This window comes from Lagopus muta, chromosome 1, assembly GCF_023343835.1.
Source record: "Lagopus muta isolate bLagMut1 chromosome 1, bLagMut1 primary, whole genome shotgun sequence".
NCBI lineage: Eukaryota > Metazoa > Chordata > Aves > Galliformes > Phasianidae > Lagopus > Lagopus muta.
This window is the reverse complement of record NC_064433.1, coordinates 146,650,304-146,665,202: the sequence shown is the minus strand read 5'-3', so window position 1 is coordinate 146,665,202 and position 14,899 is coordinate 146,650,304. Positions and strand designations below refer to the sequence as shown.

General features: G+C 35.2%; 1 long non-coding RNA gene across 1 annotated transcript; it reads right to left on the bottom strand.

The window, feature by feature from the left end:
- Window positions 1-284: 284 nt before the first annotated feature.
- On the bottom strand, window positions 285-5,354 carry LOC125688015 (uncharacterized). Its single transcript, XR_007374568.1, has 3 exons — window positions 5,258-5,354; window positions 2,906-3,130; window positions 285-1,416 (listed from the first exon to the last, which is right to left on the bottom strand). It is a non-coding gene; the product is annotated as an uncharacterized LOC125688015 (long non-coding RNA).
- Window positions 5,355-14,899: the final 9,545 nt, after the last annotated feature.

The window sequence follows — 14,899 nt, the reverse complement described above, 5'->3', positions numbered from 1 at the left end:
AATGTTTTAACCAACAAGAGGCAGTCAGTAACATTAAAAAAAAAAAAAAAAAAAAAAAAAATTAATATTCTCTCCCAAAAAACTTCTCTCTAAACAATTCACTTCAACTTTTTTTTACTTTTATCTTATGGTTTCTTCCACATTGTCCTTTATGTTTGAAAGCATTGAATATATCACTGTTTATTTAAAACAAACTTTTATATTATTCAGCTCATATCTATGTTACAATCAAATTTAAAATAAGATGCACACAAATTTTAAACTTGGTCTTTAAACTGGGCAGCTGGAAAATTTTATTTTTGGACAGTGTTATCTGTCTAATTGAACTGCTTTCTAAGCTGTGCAGATTGTGGTGAAAGGTGCCCTACAGCAACATGGCATTTCTAATTGATTCGCCAGAACTACAGCATTATTGCTATCTTCCATTTGTTTGGGGCATGGTAAGTACATCATGATGCTTATGATCTTCAGGGAGGGTAGATCACCTTCCTAAATTCGGGATGTTATGAATTATGAGTTCTGAAAATTCCATTTACGTACAAGCAACCACCAACTGAATTTCCTCCTCACATGGTCTAGTACTATGAAGACATTAGGGATGCTATTCTAAATGACATGTACAGGCTGCCTGGAGACTGTAATTGGGTTGAATAATCAGGTGGCTTGGTAAAGTTGGACTGTTGCATGGTACATCAAGTTCACTCTTTGTATTTAACACTAATACTTTTTAATTACCATGGAAATAAAATAACTTTTCTCTTTATTTGCATTTAAATTCAGTGAGCCTAGAAAAGCAGGCGTAGAATTGTACTAAATTCATCAGTTATGTGCAAACATCAGGTACAGAATAAACCCTGTAACTAAGGGCTCCTAGGAGCATTATTATACTGCATCTGTTCTTATTTCAGAACCATGAATAAATATAGAATGAAGTCTATGTTGCTAATGGTTTTTGGGTTGTGGCTCATTTGCTAGTTTTCCTTTTCCAAAATATTGCTTGCATATTTTGTAGTCCATGATTATGCAGAAACAAAACCACAGATGTTTATATTTCTGGGGTTTCTTCTTCTAAGTACATACTCTCTTAAACATATCCCATGAAAAATCCATGTCTCACCCATTCATTTCATAATCATGTTAGAGATATTCTGAAAGCAGCATTTTATGGTCTTCTGGGGATTCTCATCCATCTTTGTCCTCCATTCTCCATTTCTTTCCTCCCTTCCTGTTTCCTTCTGTCTCTTCAGTTTTTGTGACTACTGAGAGCGCTGTCAGGTTGTACACCCACTTCTATTCCTTGTTTCGGATTCATGATACAATCACTGGAATGATTATCCAGTGGCAAGAGCTTGGCTTGATGTTCTTCACCATGTCAAACTTATCCCCAGTGGCACAGTCATACCAATGTTAGGTGTTCTGGAACAAAAGCATGTTGTCATTCACCACTGTAGAATCATAGACTTGTAGGGGCAACCTGTTCCACACTCTACCACCACATGAGTGAAAAATTTCACCCTAACACCTAATCTAAGACTCCCTTCTTTTAGTTTAAAACCATTTCCCCTTGGTAATAGATGCAGTAGAAAGACATGAAATTTGTTTTTCCTTCATTCTATTCAAGATATTTCTAGAGGGAAAGGGGGTTAGGAAGGAAAAGCAATTGCAGCCTAACATGTGAGGTTGAATTAATGCGGTTCAACTGTAACAATCTAAATCTATAGCTGGCCAGTACTTGTGATACAGTGTGGAAAAGCACAGAACAGAGCTAGGGATGCATCCCAGTTATCCTAAGCAGCTAGTTTAGAAGGCAGAAGTCATCCATTCAAGATACAACGCATCACTAATTATAAAGGGAACTAGCTTATAATTCCAGTTGCATTCGCAACTTGAAATAATGTTCTGCTTCAGGAATCAGTGGAAGAAATGGTAATTATTCCAGACTCTTATGTGAGTCTTGGGGAAAAAAAAGAAAAAAAAAAAAAGATAACAGGCAGAGATTTCAAGTTACATTGCCAGCAAGCTTATTTTATCAAATAATCACATAACTCATGGATCTCTTACTGAGTTAGGAAAGCACATTTTATCTGTTCAGAAACTGGCTAGAATAAGAATAATGATAGAGCAGCTGTTATGACAACCAAAGACTACTGCATTATTTGAGGGGCTTCAGATAACAGGCAGCGTATTTCACAGAATCACAGAATCACAGAATTGTAGGGGTTGGAAGGGACCTCCAGAGATCATCGAGTCCAACCCCCCTGCCAAAGCAGGTTCCCTACAGCAGGTCGCACAGGTAGGCATCCAGGCAGGTCTTGAACATCTCCAGAGAAGGAGACTCCACCACCTCCCTCGGCACACTTAACCACACTTTTCTTGTAACATACTTTTTGCTAAGGACACAGACATATACTCTTAAACTTTCATATAAATATTGTTGTTTTATATAAATATTGTTGTTCTTTCCATCAGAGCGCTATTCTCTTCATTTTCAAAAGTCTTGGAATACATTTCCTTTCTCTAAACTTAACAGCATACTTGAAAGAAAGAAGTGAAAGGAAGTAGAAGTGGGAGAGACCACATCTATCCTTGTCCGATGTTAAGATTGCAGGTTAATAACATGCCAAATTTTTTAATATTGTGCATTATAAAGAAAGTAGCTTCTTTGTATGAAGGTGAGATTCCAAGCTCCTCCACTTTTTTCAATCTGAACAGTTTCTACCAAGCTATGTGATATCTTCACAATCATACAAGCTGCAAAACTACACATTTCCTGGCATTACCATTTCAAGTGGAATTATCTACTGACATCAGTATATTGAACACATTCCACAACTGATCATAAAACTATCAATGTTAGGGCACCAGAAAATCACCGTTGTGTCTCCGCTCCTTTTTGGTAACATACCTTGAGCCTCTTTATCTTCTTTCTACAGGAACATCCTGTCTGTATAATCCTAGACTGAAACAGCAGCTGCTAAGGTATACTTTGGCACAGTATAATACTCCTCTTCGAACTGCACAATTTTCTCACTTCAGTTTGAAGCTCTTCAAAATCTCTCTGTATTCAGACACTAAATATGCTATTGCAGTGATAATAATCCTGTTGTTTCAAACTCCAGAGTTGTAAAACCTGAAGAAAGATGAAGCAAAGTGGGAATTTAGACACTGAGGAAGCTTTATCATGTTTGATTAGAGTTCACATTACATATCTATTGTATATTATATATCAAAGCATAAGAGTGTTGTTCACCAGATGTGCCCACGCTTGTCAGAGTTCAAGCAGCATTTGGACAATGGTTTGAATGGTGGTGCTGCATGAAGCTGGGAGTGGGCCTCAATGATCCTTCTGAGTTTTCCAACTTGGGATATTCTCTGATTCTATGATAGTACTTTAGTACAACTTTGAAGATCCATGATACCTCAGTTACTGTGAATGCCTACATACAGTGTTAACTTACTGGGGGCAAAGTATGATCAAAGTTATTTGTGGTTTACAGAGCTGAAAGCTTGTTTAGATTAGATCTTAAAGGCTGATATGCAGGTATTATTAATTATTCTGTTTCATAGAAAACAGAACTAAGCATCTTGCCATTATGTGGTATATCTCAAACAGCTTTACGTATCTACAGTACCTAAACATGAGCCAGTCAACATGAACTTCCTGTATAGTCAAAGGAAAGGAAAAGGCACTTCTAGGAGTTTATTTAATTGACTTTAGGATATAAAAAGTCCAATCTAAAAGAGCTTTTAGATGTGTGAAGTGGAATTGAACGGACTAGGCAAGACTCCACTGCCATCGATCAGAAAGAGCTCCTATGAATGAACTAAACTATCCTACACAATAAGGGAAGATTTTGACCAAAAAAAGGTAAAAAAATCTTCTACCAACATTATTCAGTTTTCCTCCCCTACCCTCCCCTCCCCTTCCCTCTCCTCTCCTTCTTTTTTATTCAAAAATCTAGCTGAGAATTAAATTCTTATTAGAACTCAGCAAAATTAATGCAAGTCTTTATTTCTGTACTTAGTATCATATGACAACTTAGCATTAGCAACAGGCAGGAATCAGCAACAGTAGTGAATGATGCAATCCATGTTTACAATGACTTTTGTTAAATTTAGTGATATGCATATAACAATATTCTTATGGGATGCAGCTGTCAACTCAGCTGTGAGTTGTAAATGGTTGTAGACAAGATAGGTGACTGTACTTCAGAGTTTTTAGGTTTCACAACTTCAGATACAAGAGTATGGCAGGCTGCAGAAGAAAGAGCATTTTGGACCTCTGCTGGAGCTGTTATTATGTCTTTATCCTAACCAGTAAAGATATACTCTTTATGTTGACTATCCAGGTTCCTTTCTTGAAGCTTGCCTGCATGGGTACCCACAAGGTCTATTTGTACCAAACAAAAATGTAACATGCCAAAAGAAAACATTAACATAACATGATACAGATATTTATAACAAACTCATCACTAACCTTGCTAACAATGCGAGAAAGTAGTCATGCTCATTACCAAAAGACCTCCAAATTTCCAGCCTTACTGTAGCCTGGAGGTACCAAGCCCTGGTCTTCAGAGGCTGTGCAGCCCCACATGCTCTGAAGCTTTATGTTTTAATTTATTTGTCCACACGTTTGCAAGTAGAGGTTATTGTGGTTCTCGTCAGCTTATGTTAACAAATGCCAGGAGAAGACAATACATGCTCTGTAAATGCCACTACAGAATTTAAATGCTAAATGTAGAATAGAATCTGTTTTGTCATCAGCTTATACGAAGTCTTTAACAGTGATAATATAATTTTAAAATAAGGTAAATGTAGACCAATTTTGGCATAATTAGATTTGTCTTTCATATCAAAGAAATAAAATACATGACCATCAAATCACAGTCAAACACTGTGTCAAGCAACTATAAAAACAGATCATACATAGATCATACATGTAGTATCACCTATTTAGTTTCTAGTAGAGCTACTGCTTAGATGAAGGAAAAGTCTAGAACGCAGTTTTTTATTTTAGAACAAGTAACTATGTTTTGTTTTTACTCTCCAAAAAATGTAGAGAAATATTTTATACTGCATACTTAGAAGTATGAATAAAAAATCTCCCCATTCTCAGGGCATAGGAAAGTATTTGCTAGGTCTTTTTTGGTAACAGTGATAATTGTTTTATGATTAATAGCAGTTAATAACTCCACCTTCTAAATAAATAGAAGGATTTAAATTTATAAACAAAACAAAACAAAAATTTCCTCAGTACCTGAGCTTGCTGATTGCTAGGTGTTGTCATTGTTGATTCACAATCCGTTTGTTTTCCTGTTTTATCCACAAAAGGGGGACAGCTTTAAACATGACTGTAGTTATCAAGGAGAAAATTAGAGAACAGCACACATTTTGATATTATATCAGCATTTGGTACAATTTATGACTAGTTTCTCAAACAGTTCTTTTACACAGCTAAAGAATCATACTACTTGCCTTTCATTTTAATTTGATAACTTCTCACTAAACCAAGATCTGACTGATCATTCTAAATGCTGTAAGTGCCTATATTAATGTAACTAATTTTGCTGCATATGTCATCATAAGGATTTATACACAATATCCAGTTTAGGATGGCAAAGCATGCTTGAAGTGCTTGAGGGAATTTTTTTTTTTTAAATTGTTCTTTATCCACTTCCAACTAGGTATAAGGGCAGAGTACTCAAGCAGCCTGTGCAGCATGTCTGGGAAACTCAGTCTTTAATAGAACTAATGTGCAGTATCAGCATTCTTCTCCTCTTTTCTATTTTCAGAATTTTGAGTTATTATCAAATTAGAATGTGTACATCTTTGCTTATTCCTTAAATAAACAGAGATGAGAAATCAGTACTAAATGAAAGACAAAAACTTTCAGAATTGCAAAAACAAAGTATTGTTAGAGCCTGAAATCATACCAAAAGCCCTCCCCCCAAAAAAGCAAACAACAAACAAAAACCACCTGATGACATGTAATAAAAAGTAACATCATTTTCTTATTTACATTCATTTTTATAGCATTTATGTCTTCAAGTTTTACTCAAAAACAATCTGAGAATAATGTGAAATTGGAGAAATGCCTTAAGCTCTTACAGTAACTTCCATGCATTTCAAGGTAGAAGGTAAAACAAATCATGCAAAGGAAGATGCAATCAGAAAGAAATTAAATCTTACATGTGGGAAACAAAAATATGTATTTGAATATTTACTGTTGAAAACCTTGAAAAGTACAGAGTTGTTCATACTGAAAAACGAAGGTTTCAAAATAAACAAGACAAAGAGACCAGAGGAAGGTAGCAGCATCAACAAAAAGGACTAAAGATGATGATGAAATGGTCAGTGTTTTTTGTTGATGTGCAGAGAGATGACAAAATGACAAAAATAACAGACGCTAAGAGATAATTTTGTTTTCACTTGTTTTTACCTCCATGCTTGCGAAGAATGTAACACTTATTTGTTCCGCAGAAGATCTGTTATAAAACAAATGCTGGTTTTGAACTCAAATAGAATATCAAGCCGAAGTGTCAGGGGAAAAGGCTGACTGTAAAGCTCAAAACATTTGAATTAACAAGAAAAAAAAAATCTGCTTCAGAATATGAATATTAATTTAGAGAAGTTTGTAAGCAAAAACAAAACAAAACAAAAACAACAAACACTGTTGTACTTTTTAGGGTATAACAACCTTATAGCCAACACTGGCTTTATTTACCTGAATAGATTTACCTGAATAGATTACACTTTGGCATTTGTTTTCAATAAAGGTACCCCACAGCTATCAGAGAAAAATTCCATCCACACATAATGTTTTTTCAGAGAATGGTAAAGACTAATATGCTAGTATATGTGAAAGTCCATGTAAGTCGTTAATTTTAAATGTATATATTTGTGTTAAAGACTCATAAATGCTGTCATTTGGGATCATCTGGCGTATCTCATCCAGACTATTTTCCTTCAATAGCTGACAACAGATGTTGTTACATCAAGTTACAGATGTTGTATTTCCTGTATGTTAAAGTACAAGTGTTGCCAAAGAAATTCTCAAATAGAAAGAGAAGGTAGAATCTGTCATTCCCAAAGATCATTTTTGAGACCCACAGGTATGCACAATAGCCAAGAAAACTATTTCATTTTCTGTTGTGGATCTCTTTTACAGCACTGTGTAGTTTAGTTCTGGCCAGCACTTCTGTCTTAGCTTCCTATCTGATGACCTCTACTATTTTATTTATGTTATGACATCCTGTGGGATTTTTGATAGGATCACTCTAACTCTTTGTTTTATCATATTCTAATCAGAATGAAGGATTCACAAATGTAATGAAATTCACTGGAAAATCTAGTTTAACTAATTTATTGACTTGTTGAAAACAGATGTGGGTGGGTTTTTTTGTTTTTGTTTTTTTTTGTTCTTTCTTTCATACGTGTGAATTCAAATAAATAAATAATATTTTAAAAATAAAAGAAAATCTGTAATTAAGTGAGAAATTTCTAGAAGACAGATTTCAACAGAGTTTTCCAAAGAGCTGTCTCCTCATTTCTCCTCCCCCCAAATCAGCATATTGGAAGTATGCATTTGTTCTGTAGTAATGAGAAGTTAATTTACAGTTTCTTCACTCCTTATTTGGAGAAATCCATATGAAGAGAGGAAACTATTTTTGGTCTAGGAACATATGGAAAGAAATAGGAGAATTCACATCTCACACAAACCACGATCTTCTAAAACAGAATAAAGACAAAGATGCTGAAGATGAACTAAGGGAATATCTTTGCATTTTTAAAAGTGTATTGCCATGTTTTTCCCATTGTTCTCTTCAGTTCTTCTTATATTGTGATTACATCTATAAGATTCTTATTTTTTTTGTTGTCTGTGAAGTTGATTCCTCAGTTTGATAGAGCATAAGGACTTTAGTTACAGTTCACTTGATGTTGTCAACATTGGTTTGACTGCATCTTTTCCTACATTCTGCAGGGAATTTGTTTTTATCTTCAGTTTTGTATTTGTTGGATCAAGTTGCTAGCTACCATAAGGTGTCAAAAGTCTACTGAATTTATGCAATTGATAAATCTGTCCCACAGTTACTGGCCAAAAAAAAAAAAAAAAAAAAAAAAAAAAAAAAGCTATTGAGAAGAATCAGTGTTATATCAAATATTTTCCTTAGATACTGAGCTATGAGAAAAAAATACAGAATAGCAGAACTTTTTTGGTAAATCAAAATCTTTTTGATTACTTTTTGTTTTAATTGATCATTTGTATATTTTGTACAAACTCATTGCTTCATACTGCTTAAGTCTATTATTCACAATAACTCAAGCCTAAAATTCTAAGTTTAGAGGTCCTAAATAGCTACTACAATAGCTACAGCATGGTACAAAAGCCAAGCATTTCTAGCTTATCCTATCAAAAATACAAGAATTTAAATTCAATTTACTTGCAAGCTGGTAACATAACTTCTCTGCTTAGCAGATAAATTTACCCTGTGGAGGTAGCTGACTGGTATAACTGACCAAAGCTGAAATCATCTTATCATCCACACACAATATTTTTGTGTGATGCATTCATCAGAGAAAAAATGAGACGATTTTCAAACAAATATTAAATTTTCTAACTACAATTTTTACCACAGATTTCTTGTTGCTACTATTACTTAATAAATAGCATTTGCATATACACATTGTAAAAATAAATACTTTTCCCAATGACATTACATCAAAACACCAGTTTCAGCCTTCAAGACCGAGAGACACAATAAGCAATGCTGATTGTATCACTATGAATTCCTGAAACTATCAACAATGCAGTAAGACGGTATGGTCAAAATGTGCTTGTTCTTCCGATTTATTCTTGTTTAGGTATTACAGGGCAGCAGTATTTATACCCCTGTGAGTAATCAGGGCCCTTAGTATTTTGCAAATAGAAAAAAAAATATGTCTTTCAAGTGGATTCACAGTGTACAGTGCACTATGCTTATAAAGTGAAAGACTGTTTTGAGGACAAGTAGAGATAAATAATTTGAAACTTCTCTTGATGATTCACTGAAAAACATCTTATAATGTGGAACAACGTCTACTCATTTGGAATCATGTTTTCAAACAAACAAAAATGAAAACAAACAAACAAAAACAAAAAAAGAGGCCAGGATAATTTTGGACACACGGCTTTCCATCAGAGCTGAAATATATTTTTGTTTTGCTCGTGTTAGAATGTAGGGCAGCTGAGGTCAGAACCAGCTTCTCCTGTGCTCCAAAATTAACTGACTAAACTTAATTAATGTTGAATTCAACAAGCCATTATTATTGAAAGTATAGCTAACAGTCATAATTGGTATGTGTCTTAATGACCACAGCAATTTCTTAGGGAAGGATGAGCTATTTTTAATTCTTACTCCTCATAAAGAATCTACTTTTGCTTCTGCATTTGTCTTGCATTTCTTCAATCTAAATCATAATGTTATATTAAATTTCAAATTATTGGGCACATTATCTAACTTACTTAGCATGTTCTTAATTTTCAGTATATCACTCCATAACAAAAAGAAAGATGCCACTTCTTCTTCTAGATTCTTCACTAATGGCCACAGTTGGTTTTTTTTTAATTTTTATAATCCTGAGTGATCACGTTCTTCTAATAGAACTTTACTATATTGTCAAAAACTTTTCATTATAAAAATAGGCAGAAAAACTAACTGAAGCTGCGGCAGTTCACTCATTTACAAAGCTGTTTGATTTTTCTTTTTCATTGTACACATCTACTGGTGACGATTCATCATGATTGGCCTTGATTTTTAACCTGCCAATCAAGATCAGCAGTTACAACACATTTCTGTTCAAGTCTCCAACCTTATCCACATGCTTTCTTTCATTAAAGGCAATTCAGCACTTGAAAAATGTGTAGCTGAGTTTCACAGAATAAAAAGATTAAGAAAGCAAACGTAATTGGTAACATACAAGTTTTTCACTTCGCTGTGTTTTGTTTGTTTATCTTAAGGTAATAGATTATTACTGTTCAAATATATGAAACTATACTGTTGGATTATGCCTCTGGAGAAGTAAGCAGTATTTACAAACAAAATATTTAATGGTTATGATAATGATGAAAATAAATTAGGGAAAGTATACATCAATCTCTTATGGACACTTTTTTTCCAGTTTAATGAGCAAAGATTATAGCAAACAGATCTTTTTAATCAACAGAGTAGACATAACTCAGATTATATACAAGAAGCAAACCCACTGAATAAGCAGATTTTATTTTCACAGTAGCTCTTCCCATTATAAAATATCATGTTCAGACTTATTGTAAGAAGTGAACCTAAGTGCTAAGTAGCAAGAGTTCTGCTTTCTTTTGCTGAACCAAGCTACAGACTCCATCATCAGCTTTGAAGCCAAGCACTACACATTAAAAGGCAAAAATTTAACTGCATGTTAAGAACATAAATTGTAATAAAATTTAAAGAAGTCTGTAGAAGCAAAATGGCCAAATATTCTTGAATAAATGAAGTAATTTTAAAAATTGTCCTATATTAGCATTTAATAAAAAGGCATCTCCCTCAATATTAAAGTTCTGATTTCTGATTATTTTCAAATTTGATTTGTTATATCCCTCAGAACAGCATTTGTCTGTGACATTATTGTATCTGTATTTCCATTCACTCCTTAAATTCACATATTTTTTCTATACTTCACTATTCTTAGATAAATGTATGAGAATAAAAAGATGTGGGTTTATTTTGTTCTGAAAAACCAATAATATCCAGATTCTTTTTTTTTTTTTTTTTTTTCGAATTAACTCTGACAATAAATACTGTATTTAAAGGGCATAAAAGTGACTTGTAGTATCTGAAATCTTGCAGAACACGACATTTGTTTTACTAGAGTTTAATATTTTAAGTTCCACGCTACAATTTGGCACAGCTCTTGAGCACAAATATTGTATTCAGTTAAGATGAATCTGTTTGAGAAAGAATCTGGACTACTTCAGAGTAGCTCGCTGCAGACTGTTTACTGCAAAAATGTAACTGATATGCAGCAGCGATGTGTACAACTGGAGAAGAGTTTGCTGACAAAAAGGTAATAAAATTTGTTTAAATGTAGTTGAAAACACATCTTTATTTGCTTCTATTACTTATCTAACCATCTGCACAAGTAGCCCTAGATTTAACTGCATGTCCAAAAAATGTGTCACAAACAGTAGTCAAACTCATTAATCGAATGTACTGACACAGAAACCATTTTTTCTCTTTTCCCAGCTGATCTACTGCAGCGTTAGCTGACCAGACAGCTCCTGTCCAAGCCTCGGCTTCTAGCAGACATTGAATTATCTCTCTTACTGAAGCAATATGAATCATAGCAAAGGAGTCATGGAGAATGGAGAGCCATGTGTTGTCAGCACACACTGACAGCATGTAGTCCAGCATCTCACTTCTAAACTTCTCAGTGGTTTCCATAACACTTTGAGTAGGAGGAAAGAAGAGGAGGCAAGGACTAGTCATACAATTAGGCAAATGGTTGTCTACTATTTACTACTTCCTTGCTACACATTTTCCCACAAATACAAGCTCAGTCTCTCCCTATCTATACTTGCTGAGGCTGTGGGCTAGCTTAAAATAGCATGAAAGCAGCAGAGCACTCATCAGCTGAAGTCAGTTGAACAATATACAACGATACAAAAACTTGTTAATATCATTTAGTGAAACTCATCATTAGAATCATTAAAATATTTTTAGTTCGATGCCTTAAGCCATCTAAAATGGGCATTAAGAATTTCAAAAGAATATCTTCTTATGAAAGGTCTTATCATCGTTCTTTTCTAGAACGAGGATATTCAAGCCAGCTTGCAGCAGTCATGAATTCTCAAAAGTTGTGGACCCAACAGAGGGTTTTCATCTATGTGCATGTTGAAGTCACAAACAGCTATTAGACTCACTAAAACAAAGCTACAGAGAAATCTGAAAACTTACCCAAATATTCTACAGTAGTCTAGAGCAAGCTGAATGCTTATGGCATCAATACCATTTTAGTGGTGTCTGCATGCACACATACATGTATTTTAGTACAGTGTTTTAAGTATAATCCCACAGTAAAGGGTAGAGTCAATACAATACATATACAGTAGTATATAAATGTGAATAGCCATCCACTTGAATCTACTGAACAACATTTCTCACTAATAAGAGAGACTGCTTTTTAGAAGTCTGTACACAGCTAGCCCAGCTTCCCAGGTGACACTGAAAGGAATAGAATTCTTGCAATAGGTAAAGTAAGAATGCTGGGCTAGCGCTACATTAAACTGGGAGTAAATTAATACATGAAGCTTGTTCCTACTTTGACCAATGTTACTAATTTCCAAATGATTTAAAATGAGAAGACAATTTTGTGCATATTCTTTTCATCTATATCCTTCTCATGGTTCCACATCTCAGAAATAAGGGACTGTAGTGTAACAAGTTTACATCACTCGTGCTCTCTTGCAGGAACTAAGGATGACACTGGAGAGGAAAAGAACTGATGGTTTGCAGGTGCAAAATAAGGACACTGGCTATGACCATGTCCAGACAACATGCGGCTTGCAGAAGCTGGAATAATGACACCCAGGGTCTGCCCAGCTCCAGAGGCACCACTAAAGAGGTGCTGTCAAAGGATCTGTTAGATTCATGTTTCAAGGGTCAGGCAACTAGGACAAGTGTAATTTTACCACTGCATATCCTCCATGAACAGGTGTTTCTCAAATCATAGAACATCACAACTTGGAAGGATGGTCCATAAGGACCACTGAGACAAACTCCTGTCTCCACTTAGGACCACCCAAAATTCAAGCCTTATGTCTGAGAGCATTGTTCCAACACTCCTTCAGCTCTGACAGCTTGGGGCCTTGATCACCGCTCTGGGGAGCCTCTTCCATGCCCATAGCCCTCTGATGAAAAACCTTTTCCTAATGCAGCTCCATGAACTCATCCAAGTGCATTGTGCAGACCAATTATTTGGGCCTCTGATTGGATCACAGAATTATGTTTGGCCAACAAGGCTGCCAAATACTTCAAAAAACACAACTGGATACTAGGCATTATGTTGGTCGTTGGTTAGTTTCAGGGAAAATGTGTCCTGACAGAGCAAGGATCTGAGAGGAAAACCTGAAGTACAATTTTACATTAGTTCTACAGATACAGGGTACTGCCAGAAGTGTGAAATTCTTAAATAGAAATATCAAGAATATTACAAAGAATATCTAAAATGATATCTACAGGTGTGACAGTGTAATTTAAAAGATCCCACTGAACCCTGGCTTTCAGCTGTTATTCTGACATGAACAGATAAAGTCTCTCAATTTCCCCCAGTTTTTTCACCACTCATAAATTTCTGTACATTACACAATAATTCCCTTTTATACACTAATTCTCTTTCTCCTTTCATGTATTAACCATCAAGTTCCCAAACACCTACAGTACAGGTGTTGCCTTTGCCTTCAGTGTTTTTCTATCCTTCTCCACTCCTTCATTGCTCATCTTCATTCTCAAACGAATCCAGGACAGGTAGCTGTCTGCAGTGCTCAGGTTAGCTAGCATAAGCACAAGAATCCCTAGAAGATAACCATGTTTCCATAACTGCATCTCTTTCAGTAATTGTTCTTACATGTCTCTGAAGGTATTTTACATAATTATATGTGTTAATGCACCAGGATTCATTCTTACAGAACAGTGGAAAAAGTCTATCCCACAGAGTGTGAAGAGGGGATTTTGAGGAATGCATTGTAATACTACCAGTACCTCAGCTATTTTGCTCTATTTCCTCTAGTATGTTCTTTGAATTAGCCTTAATAAAGTACTGGGAGGTTTTAAACCATGATCTTAGTCATGAAAATTTTCACAAAGCAGAAAAAAGAAAATGCTTTCTGTATGGAACAAAGGGAACAAAAGGCAAAATTTATACCTAAAAGTACCAGGCTATAGTGTGGACAGATTTTATTGGACATTTGTATAAAATGTCAGAGAACAACTTCATTCTGGAGTAATTCTGTCCTTACTGCTTGTTTTTCTTCCCCCTTTTACTACAGAGCTTCTTTTTCAGTACTTTTTTTTTTCTTACTTTTGAAATCTATACTTCTTAAAGACCACTTTTGCACCCGTTTTTTTCTTTTTTTCTTTTCCCATGGTTTTAAATCTACATGCTCAGAAGTAAATCCCATGGCTCCTCCTGTTTCCCAGCTGTTTAGTGCTTCTTGTGCTACCTCCCTCTTGCCGGCTTAAAGAAAGCACAGGGGGGATGCTTAGGCACTGAGAAAAGGAAAGCAGTGAATGGTTTAAAATACTGAGGACCACAATAGCCAGAAAAGTTGTGAGACAGAGGAAAAACAGAATAGTTGAAGTTGAGGCAGCTTATCTTTAGTCCTTCTTTTCCCAGCAGCTTGTTTGCTTCCTATAACTGAGTCTGGATTGCAGTAACGTTTCTCCAAAGCATTTCAGAACAACCTACTGTCATAAAAAGGAGTATGTGCAGCTTTCCATTTTCAAGAAGCCCAGGTACCCTGCAGCAAAACTTGGCTCTGTAAAAATCTCAGAAGCGGGCAATTTTGGCTAGCTTGAGAGAGAGGAAGTAAGCGTGATCCTGCCTGTACTCAGCCTTTCCAGCTTCAAAGTATAGACATTTTCAGCATTAGAGGAGTGCAAAGATAAGGGAAGCACTGTTGCACACATAACACTTTCCATTTTCCATGCTGCTTCAGCTGTTAAATTTTCATCTGTCTGTGGATGCTGAAATATATCCACAAATTGAAGACTCCTATACCTCAAATAAAACTAACATATAAAGGAGAATGTTTTACAAGTGAAATGAATAGGTAGAGTCTGCACAAACACTGATTTCCACGTAGGATAACATCATAAACACAGGCAAA